We start from the raw sequence: 9,789 nt of genomic DNA, 5'->3' as shown, positions 1-9,789 counted from the left end.
GGTGCCTTTTACTTTTTTACCCCCACCCTGGGTTCCCCTGTGTAGCCCTGGCTGTCTTGAAACTCACTCTGTAGTCCAGGCTGGCCTTGAACTCACAGAGATCCAATTGCCTCTACCTCCCCAGTGAATGCCCTTTTTCTTATAATTTTTCTCTCAGAAGCAGTGTGCAAATGAGTCCCCAGAACTTAAGGTCTTTGCATGAAAGTGCTATAAACATCACCACTGACCGATGCTTTTATGCGAAGTGGAACCTGCAGGATACAGTCATCAAGAGCAAACAAGTAAAGGAAAACGTGTGTGCACGGAATTCAGGAGATGCTCACTCACCCAGGCCACCAAGCCTGGGGTTCTCTGTCACAGTTCAGAAACGTGTCCGCCACAGACTGCAGAATCTAACTGCTCTCATGCTGCTCAGCTTGTAAGAAGTCTGGTCTACCTGCTGTCTGCCTGCACCACATGTGAGCAGCCATCCTTTCCCCTCAGCCTATTTTCCAGAATAGGGCATCAGATCTAATTACAGGCGTTTGTGAGCCATCATGTGATTGCTGGGATTTGAACTCAGGACCTTCAGAAGAGCAGTTAGTGCTCTTACCCGCTGAACCATCTCTCCAGCCCTCTCCTCAGCCTGTTTTAAAAGTTATTAGATAATTTCAGAAATATCTGTTTGAGGAACTTGGATTTGACTCCTAGCTAATCAAAAAGTAATCATTGTCAGGCTGTGGGGATCAGTGGTTAGAGCAATTGCTGTCCAGGGCCCAGGGTGGGTTTCCAGCACCCACAAAATGTCTCATGGCCATCAGCAACTCCAGTTCTAGGGGCATCCAACTCCATCTTCTGGCCTCAGAAGGTACCTCGTGCGTGTGGTACCCTAGTGCAGGCAAAACGCTCGTGTGCATAGGAGGAAAATAAATCCACCTTTTAAAAAAATCGATCGGTGACTCCCTTGCATGGCTCCGGTTGTAGTCAGGGGAGATGGACACCTTTCCCTCCGGTGTCTGAGTCACTTCTGTTTCCGAAAGCAGGCTCTCGGCTTCCTCATTTCAACAGGAATCCCTTCATTTTCTGCTTATTCGAAAACATTTCTAACCAAGAGTTTCACATATGAATACTAACAGAACACAGCCTCTTTCTCTTCGTGCACCAAGGTAAGTCTCATACGCAGTTTTGTCAAGAGCTGTGAACTAAGAACTCTGGGGGTGTAGAGAGTGAATACTGAATTTTCTTTTTCTTCTCCCCCAAAGCACCTAGTGCAGGGTCTGCAAGCATGACATACCCACACGTACACAAACATGTAGGACCGTGTGTGCTCGTATGTGCACACAGGCTTGTTACCTGCCCAGAGAGTTCAATGACCTGATTTTCCATGAACTGTGGAGAATATCAATAATACTGTAGGTTCCAGAGAGTGGAAGTCCCAGCCACGTTTATGCAATGGTTGCTTAGCATGTTTTATATAGTAGCCGTGGCTAAATAGTTGTCTTAATGAACAGGTTTCTACCGACTTTTAGTATCAATGAGTCACATCACTCTCATAGTGTTACTGACTGAAAAAAAGCCCTCCGTTTGCACAGTCTGAGTTTTTATCTTAGGTTGTCCTTTGTAATCAGTCTCATTTCAATGATAATGCCTATTTTCCTCCTTTTCAAAATTTGTGGGTGCACCAGGCACAATGCTGCCTGCTTTAGAAGCAGGCAGAATCTGTAGGAGGTCCATGCCAGCCTGGTCTACACAGCAAGTTTTAGACTAACCAGGTCTACATTATGAGACCCTACCTCAAAACAAAACTATCAACATATTTAACAATCTATAAGGGTTCAGAGGTCAAGTGGAACAGAGGTTCAGCCATCTGTGAGATTAAAAAAACAAAAACAAAACAAAAAAACCCACAACCCTTTGATCTGATTAACAGGCTCAGAACTTTCCCTTTCTCTGCTATAAAAATGAGGACAAGACCAGTGACCGGCTCAGCAAGCAGAAGTGCTGCCAAGCCTGACAGCCAGAGTTCAGACCCCAAAACCCACATGATAGGGGAGAACTGACTCCCAATCTGACCTCCTTGTGTGAGCCTTGACATGTGCAAATCCCTAAAGAGAGGAGAGAGAGAGAGAGAGAGAGAGAGAGAGAGAGAGTAAGTAAATGAACGGATTACTACAGGGATTGAATAAGAGAATTCGTGTGAAATAATTGGCATATAATAGGTCCCATGAGAAATTAGATTAGTGCCACCGCTGTTCTTCCCCCTGGACCCACACTCCAAGCTCTTAGAGAGCACCTGTAATGACCATAAGTTTAAGAACACTTTTCAGGTACCAAAGCTATTGGGACCCCTGAAGCCCTGTGCGAAGAGGGAACCTCGCTCTCCCATCCTCGCCTGCCACCACCACGGCCTTCTCTCTGTGCACAATCTGTACAGAGTCCATACACAATCTGGCCTCACCCCTGCTCCTCCAACGGTCATGACTGCCCCATTTCAGAGTCTTCTCGGCTGCCTTGCTCTCTGTCCAAAGCTCTAGAATACTCTAGGTCTTCCCGTCATTTATGCCATCTCTAAGTGTCACTTACTAGCCCTGCTCAAGATTAAGTATACCTTTATGCTTCCTCACTCACAGTATCCAGAACTACTTTTTTAAAAAAAAATAGTTGTCGCATTCCTAATGGTATCACCTTACATATTGCTTTCTTGACAACCAAATTGCAAGACGTGCCCCCACCCAAGTCCCGTGCAAAGTCTTAGCCCTCAGCATCTCAGGAATGTATCTGTATTGGCATTTTAAAAGCCTTTAAATAAGTGATTGATTTAAAATGGGGACATTGTGACGGGACCTGACCCACTCTGACTGGTGGCCTTCCAATAAGAAATGAGGGATTGTCTGATCACTTGGTTTGGAGGACCAGATGGTCCCTACTCGTTTCCACGAGCATCTTTTTCCATCATGGATGGCTGAATGCCCATTGCCCACATTCTGCTTTCTTTTAGCCATCCTCATAGATGGAATGACCTCCTTCATCCCACCAGCTACTCAACCTCTTCAGTCTCAGGCATCTACCGATACATCATCAATCAGTTTGCTGTTTGACCCAAGTGTGTGGGGTCTGGCTTGGCCAGGATGGAAGAAAGAGGTCAAAGGGACAGCTGGGAGAATCAGATCTTTAGCATACATTCTTCATGGCTCTTCCAGAGCTCAGAGCTCAGAGCCCAGAGCTCAGGAACCTTGGCCACAGGTCCTTGTGAGCAGAGATGTTACTGGACACGTGGGGGCTGAGACTCAGGTACTCTGTACTGCCAGTAGGGAATTTCTAGGAATTGCTGGGTTATGGTTATGGTTAGTCTTCAGCTGTGAGGGTGGGGAGGAGTTGTGAAGGGTATTTCCCATGGGTCAGCCTTTTGTTCCCCTTTTCCCGCAGGTCTATAAATGGTTAATCTACCTGAGCTGGCAGGGGAAGTTTTCTGCCCGTCTATAAAGTGTGGTTCCTGAAGGCAGATTTTTTTTTTTTTAAATCCAGCAAGTGTCAGATAATTGGAAGGGTGGAGTGAGGCTGCAAACCACGGCGCACCTTTGTCAGGACTTGTTTTTTGAAGGAAAGCGCTGAAGGAAACAGAAGGGAGAGAAGAAGCGAACATTTTTGAACGATCACTCAGCTTTAACACACCTTGACTGGGTCTGAATTTAAAAAAAAAAGTGCCAGGGCAAACTTCTAGAAGAAAAGCATCCGAGGGAGGAAGAGAGAGAGGGTGTCTGCCTGAAGTGGTTCCCAGCTCCTCCAGACGCGAAGCCAGGTGAGGTACAGGAGCCCTGGGCTTCCCTTCCCTTTTTCTCTCTCTGAGATTTCCGTTTGAGGCTCGCTTTCAATTGTAAAATGTTTATTGGAGAAAAGAAGATGAGATTCATGTCTGGTGTTCTGGTTGAGCCAGTTAATTGGTCACACATGAGTGTGTGCATGCATGCGGCTTAGGCTTGGTGTTTTAAAGGAATACCAAGGAAGATCCTTATGAGGCCAAGAGAAGGTCAGTCGAGAACCAGCGGGCTCTCCCGGCAAGGACTTTTCTCCGTTATTGCCAGTGTTGTAAAGCGGCTCTGTAGTAAACTGCTCTTGCTGGCTGGCATTCCCACCCTCTCCCTCTGCCAGTGGACTGTGGAATGGCTCAGGAGAGGAGTTTGTGTGGGGGTGAGTGGCGGCCTCTCAGGCCCGTCCTTGGCTGCCCAGGCAGGCCACTGATGCCTGAAGGGTCACATTAAGCTCTGGGGGCTAACAGACATGGCTGTTCATCTTGTTATATACGTCCCCTAAAAAGGAAAAGTGTAGTCTTCAAATGATATACCTGGTTCAGTAATTTTCTAGAGTCAAAATGGAAGGGAAAGAGAGGAGAGAGAGGAGAAAGAAAGGAGAGAGAGAGAGAGAGAGAGAGAGAGAGAGAGAGAGAGAGAGAGAGAAGGAGGAGGAGGAGGAGGAGAAGAAGAAGAAGAAGAAGAAGAAGAAGAAGAAGAAGAAGAAGAAGAAGAAGAAGAAGAGGAGGAGGAGGAGGAGGAGGAGGGGGAGGAGGAAGAGGAGGAGGAGGAGAGAGAGAGCAGAGAGAGAAGAGAGAGAAGAGAGAAAAGAGAGAGGAAGAGAGAGAGGGGGAGGGAGGGAGGGAGAGGAGAAGAGAAGAGAGAGAGAAGAGAGGAGGCAGAGAGAAGAGAGAGAAGAGAGGAGAGAAAGAGGAAGAGAGGAAGAGAGAGTGAGAGTGAGTGAGAGAGAGAGTGAGTGAGAGAGAGAGCACTGTTTCAACGCTTATACTCTTTGATGGCCAGTTTGGCCTTTCTCTTTCCCCTCCTCTCCCCCACCCCAAATATCACTTTGCATTTGAATTATCAGTTGGGTCTAAGTGGGCCACAGTTGAACTGACTGACTGGCACATTCTCCCTTCACTTTAGAAGCAGGGCAAGCCTCTGCCGTCTCACTTCTCCCTAGAAGCAGTTACTCCGGGGTCTAAAGCTTGACATTGTTACGGGCACTTTCTGGAGAACTAGGCCTGTTCCTTCCCTCCTCTGTGTTCTTGCAGCTGGGGCACGGATCTGAGTGGAAACTAACCCAACACTTGTCCATCTGCCGAGATGGACGCCCTCAGATAATTAGGGGTTCTACCTCACTCTTAGACCCTGCAAAGTACCACACGAATCAGACCAGAATGTACTAGGATCAGATCCAGTGAAAGGCCCACTTTAAACTGCAGGGAAACTCCTTTGATCGGGGATACCACCAGGCCTAACAGGTTACCAAACAGATTGTAACCAATGGAAAGAGGTCTGTCGGCAATGCCTGGCTTATTTGACTGCATCAGAGGCAGCAGCCACAGTGGCCAATGAGCTGACATAATTACAGGTCAGTGTCTCATCTGTGGTCATGAAGCTCTAAGGTGAACAAACGTAGTGAGCAGCAAGCTCACCTCTGGGTGTTGAGGATATTAAACCCACAATGTGAGCACCCGGACTCTGGTTTTCCCGGCCCTCAAACCTGCTTGGCTCCTGTGTGCTGTCAGATAAATGGCTAAGGCATGACTTTCTCATTCTGCAGCAATTTCAATGTTGCTTTATTTTAAAATTTACAGTTTATAGAAAATGGGGTAACAGAAAGTTAATATATATACATACATATATATATACATATACACATATATATATAATTTTTTAGCAGAACATAGGAGCATTTATTCCTAAGATTAAAAGCTAGAAAGAAAAACATATATCCTCATTATTCTCTCTGTCACAAGAACGGGTGTGTCACGTGTCATTAGAAGATAAGGTCAGGGCCGTGGGTTGCTGTCACTGACCGTGGTTGGCCCTTATCTGTCTGTGCATCCGACCACAGCTCTGAGCAGTTATACGTGGGTCTAACGCCACCCAAATAAAGTGTAAAGGAAAATAAAAACTAATCAGAGTAGAAGACTCTTTTCACATTTTGTCTTTATACATAAGAAACTCACATGGGGGTCATTTGGATAGTTTTTTTTTAAAGCATTAGCCATAAAATACGTATAAAGCAGTTCCTAAGAACAGCAGGTGGGCATGTTCTCACTCATGACCTCATACAAGGGGTGACAAGGGTGCTTACCAGAGGCTGAGAAATACAGGGGGATGGGAAGAGACAGAGGCTGCCTGACAGCTGACAAAATACAGTGGGGGAAGGACTAATTCCTGTGCTCCACAGCACAAGGTGCCATATAGTTGGGTGTCACAGAGTTGGGTGCCATAAAGTTGGGTGCCATAGAGTTGGGTGCAGTAGAGTTGGATCCAGTAGAGTTGGGTCCAGTAGAGTTGGGTCCAGTAGAGTTGGCAATGAGTTGGGTCCAGTAGAGTTGGTAGGTACCAAGACTCTGAGAAGGGTCTAAGGAATGAAAATGTTATTTACCTTGACTAGATCATTGCGTATATACCTATGCCTAATCATAACACACACATTGACTATATATACAACTGAGAGTCGAGCATGGCGGCACATGCCTTTAATCCCGGCACCCAGGAGGCAAAAGCAGGTGGGTCTCTATGAGTTCAAGGCCAGCCTGGACTGCACAGCCAGCTCCAGGCCAGCCAGGGCTACATAATGAGACCCTGTCATAAGTAAATAAAAATTATCAAATGTCAGGACAAAGTTAGAGATGGAAATCGGTGTAACTTTGGAATTAAAAACTTAAATGACCCTCTCTTTTTTTGCCAGTGATGAAGCAGCCCCCAAATTCTAGGAAGTTGAGAATTATGTTAGTTGACAAAGCTTCCATTAAGTGGTACTTTGGGAATGCCAACGCACAGCCAAGGCTGCCAGGAACGGCAGGCTGGGGCAGGAACCCAGCTGAACTCTCCTCTCCCTGATGTTATGCATTTACAAAACTACAAGCTCTTGCAATGATTCAGACAGAATTTCTGTGAGGAAAAACCTCTGTCCTGAGGGACAATCCTAGCCCAGGTCTGTGTCCCCACCCATCTTCCTCCGTGAAATCATGAACTCATAGAAAGTCTCTTCTTATCTTTGATTTAAAATAATCCATCTCCAACTGTCAGGCGGGACCCAGAAATGCACAGCTATAGCATAGCCAATGCTGGAATGTCTACGTGCTAAGAGGGAAGTGCCCACCCACCTGGGGTGGCTTCTCCCCACAGTGCACTTCCCTCTGAGGAACCCAAGGCTAAGAAATGGCTCAAAATCATGAAACCCGGGAAACCCACAAAGCAGGCTCTCTCTTTGTTCCTTGTGGAAGCTAGGGAAACTATGGCTTTTTGCTAGAGAAACAGAAGATTTGTCGTTAGATCTCAGGGAGTAGATGAAGGGCCTAGGCTTGCCTGTTATTGTCCTGGATACAGCAAAAAAAAAAAAAAAAAAAAAAAAAAAAAAAAAAAAAAAAAAAAAAAAACAACAACAACAACAAAAAAAAAAAACAGCAGAATCAGCAGAGTCAAGCAGGGTTAGCTCCCAGAGACTGGACTTCACAGAGCTCCCACATAACTGCCTTTCTAGCTACCAGTAGAACCAGCTAATCCCATCAGTATCATGGAAATATCAAACATGATACGTGTATAGTAGAAAGATTACAACATTAAAATAAACAGTAATCTCGGGGTAAATTTCCTATCGATTAGGTACCATCCTAGACAGCCAGTTATCGCTCCAACCAGTATCCAAGTTACTGAAGTGTTGACTCTCCCCAGTTGCCGCCTGGTTCATAGCTGATGGTCAGTTTGAAGAAGAATAGTGTTGGTGGTAGTGTTACAAACCCAGTGAACAGCAGCAGTCCTGAGACTATTAATTCTTAAACTAAGGGTCTCAAAGAGGACACCCATCCTCACACAGACGGTCACGCACTGTCCTGTAGGCTACTGCCAGACATCCAGCGAGGTCACCAGCCAGCTCTTGTCCTTAACGAGGCTAGACTTCCTTATTAAGCTGTTTTATGGAGCCGTTCCTCTTAGCTCCAGGAAGCATGCCTGTAAAGACATTCTATGGCATCTCAGATGTAGCTAACATTTTTTTCCAAGATGGCACATTCCTTGTCTGGACAACACCAAATGAACAGATGTTGGCACATTCAGCCAGGCCCTGGAGCTAACTCTTGCCCGTCTTGACTAATTCCGCCAAGCCTCTGAGCTTCTCTCGTTTTGTCACAGTCTCAACAAGGGAGTCACCTCAGGCTACATTCTGACTTGCAATAGATGAGTCTGAGACATTTTTGCCTTTGGGGGTTCCTTCCTTCATTGCAAACAAAACAAAAAACACCTCTTAAGAAAAATATAATCCAGAATAGACTATATTTATTTCCATTCTGAGTTTAAAAGAAATTAAAATCACTTTATGGTTCCTCCCAATATGAGTACGTGTGTGCACATGCACACACACACACACATACACACACACATACACACACACACACACACACACCACAAACAAAAGAAAACCATACTGTGGCACTGGAAAGGCAGCTATCAGTTAAGGGCACTGGTTGCTCCTCCAGGGGGTCCAGGTTTGATTCCCAGCTCTCAACTATCTGTCACTCCCGTTTCAGAGGACCCAACACCCTCTTCTGGCCTCCACAGGCACCAGGCATGCAGTGGTGCACAGATATACGGGCAGACAAAATATCCATACACAAAATTTTAAAAAACACCCAAAGCCATGTTATAGGGCCCAATAGCCCCTGTGCCAGAACAGTAAGGCAACCAGAAGCCATAAGGCAGGTGAGGAATACAGGGGAGATCTCAGCAAGGGGCAGAAATGACCCCAGTGCAGACAGCAATGCACCAGAGATAAAGCTGGGGGCGAGAACAGGAGCAGAAGGGGAGGACCACAGGGAAAAGTGGTGAGTGAGTCCTCCCGCAAGCAGGTACTGAGCACCCTGGCAAGCAGAGCCCAGTTGGGGAATCCTTCCTGTCCATTCCTGTGTGAGTCTTCAGCCTGTGGTCTACTGCCACCACACCTTGTCATCCCTGCCTATTCCACCTGAGCTTAGAGACACAGCAGCCAAGAGCCTTTTCCTTTCACCGTGGAGTAAGAGTGTGGCTGTTGTGCCTGTGTCTGCTTGTAAATCTCCGGGACTAGTCCATTATGAGGAACACACTTCATACTTTGTAAACCGTAACGATCTAGGCAAGTGTGCAGGTGATTTATTTATTTATTTATTTTTATCCAGCAAACACTCTTCTCAAACTCAAGCACAGCTTGGAGGTCATATAGTCACAGAGTTCCACCTAGAACGCAGGATGCTCAAACGTGTGTGTGTGTGTGTGTGTGTGTGTGTGTGTGTGTGTGTGTAGAAGTCTAGGATGCTCAAACGCGTGTGTGTGTGTGTGTGTGTGTGTGTGTGTGTGTGTGTGTGTGTATAGAAGCCTAAAGTTGACAACAGGTGTCGTTCTCCACAACTCTCCACTGCATTTATGAAGGCAGGGTCCCTTGCTGAACTTGGACTTTCTAACGAGCCATCTTGTCCTGGGGAGCCCCTGTTCTCTGCCGGTACCTCTCAAGTGCTTGAATTACAAGCAGCTGCCACACCAGCCTAGGTTTTATGAGGCTTCTGAGAGATCCATGTTTGTCTCACATGTATTTAATCCACAGAGCAGTCTCCCAGCACTAGAACGTAGAACGATGCAAGGCACACGAAAACACACTGGGCAAAACCCCCAATGCCTCACAACACACCCTCCAGTCGTTCATCACCCTGGCAAAAGCATAGACGTTACAGGTAGACAGAGGGCACAGTACCTGGGCTGCTGAAGCCTTTGGATGCTCAGTGGAGGGCAGGCTTGTCCCACTCAATTCTAAAAGGGG

General features: G+C 46.4%; 1 protein-coding gene across 2 annotated transcripts in view; it reads left to right on the top strand.

The window, feature by feature from the left end:
• The first annotated feature begins 3,548 nt into the window (after window positions 1-3,548).
• The window catches only part of Col17a1 (collagen, type XVII, alpha 1), a 45,702-nt gene continuing 39,461 nt past the window's right edge, over window positions 3,549-9,789 (top strand). For both annotated transcript variants that reach the window (NM_007732.2, NM_001290825.1), the window contains exon 1: window positions 3,549-3,778. The gene's annotated coding sequence lies outside the window, so the exon portion shown is untranslated. The remainder of the gene's footprint in view (window positions 3,779-9,789) is intronic.

Source organism: Mus musculus, chromosome 19 (genome assembly GCF_000001635.26).
Source record: "Mus musculus strain C57BL/6J chromosome 19, GRCm38.p6 C57BL/6J".
NCBI lineage: Eukaryota > Metazoa > Chordata > Mammalia > Rodentia > Muridae > Mus > Mus musculus.
This window is presented reverse-complemented; position numbering and strand designations above follow the sequence as displayed.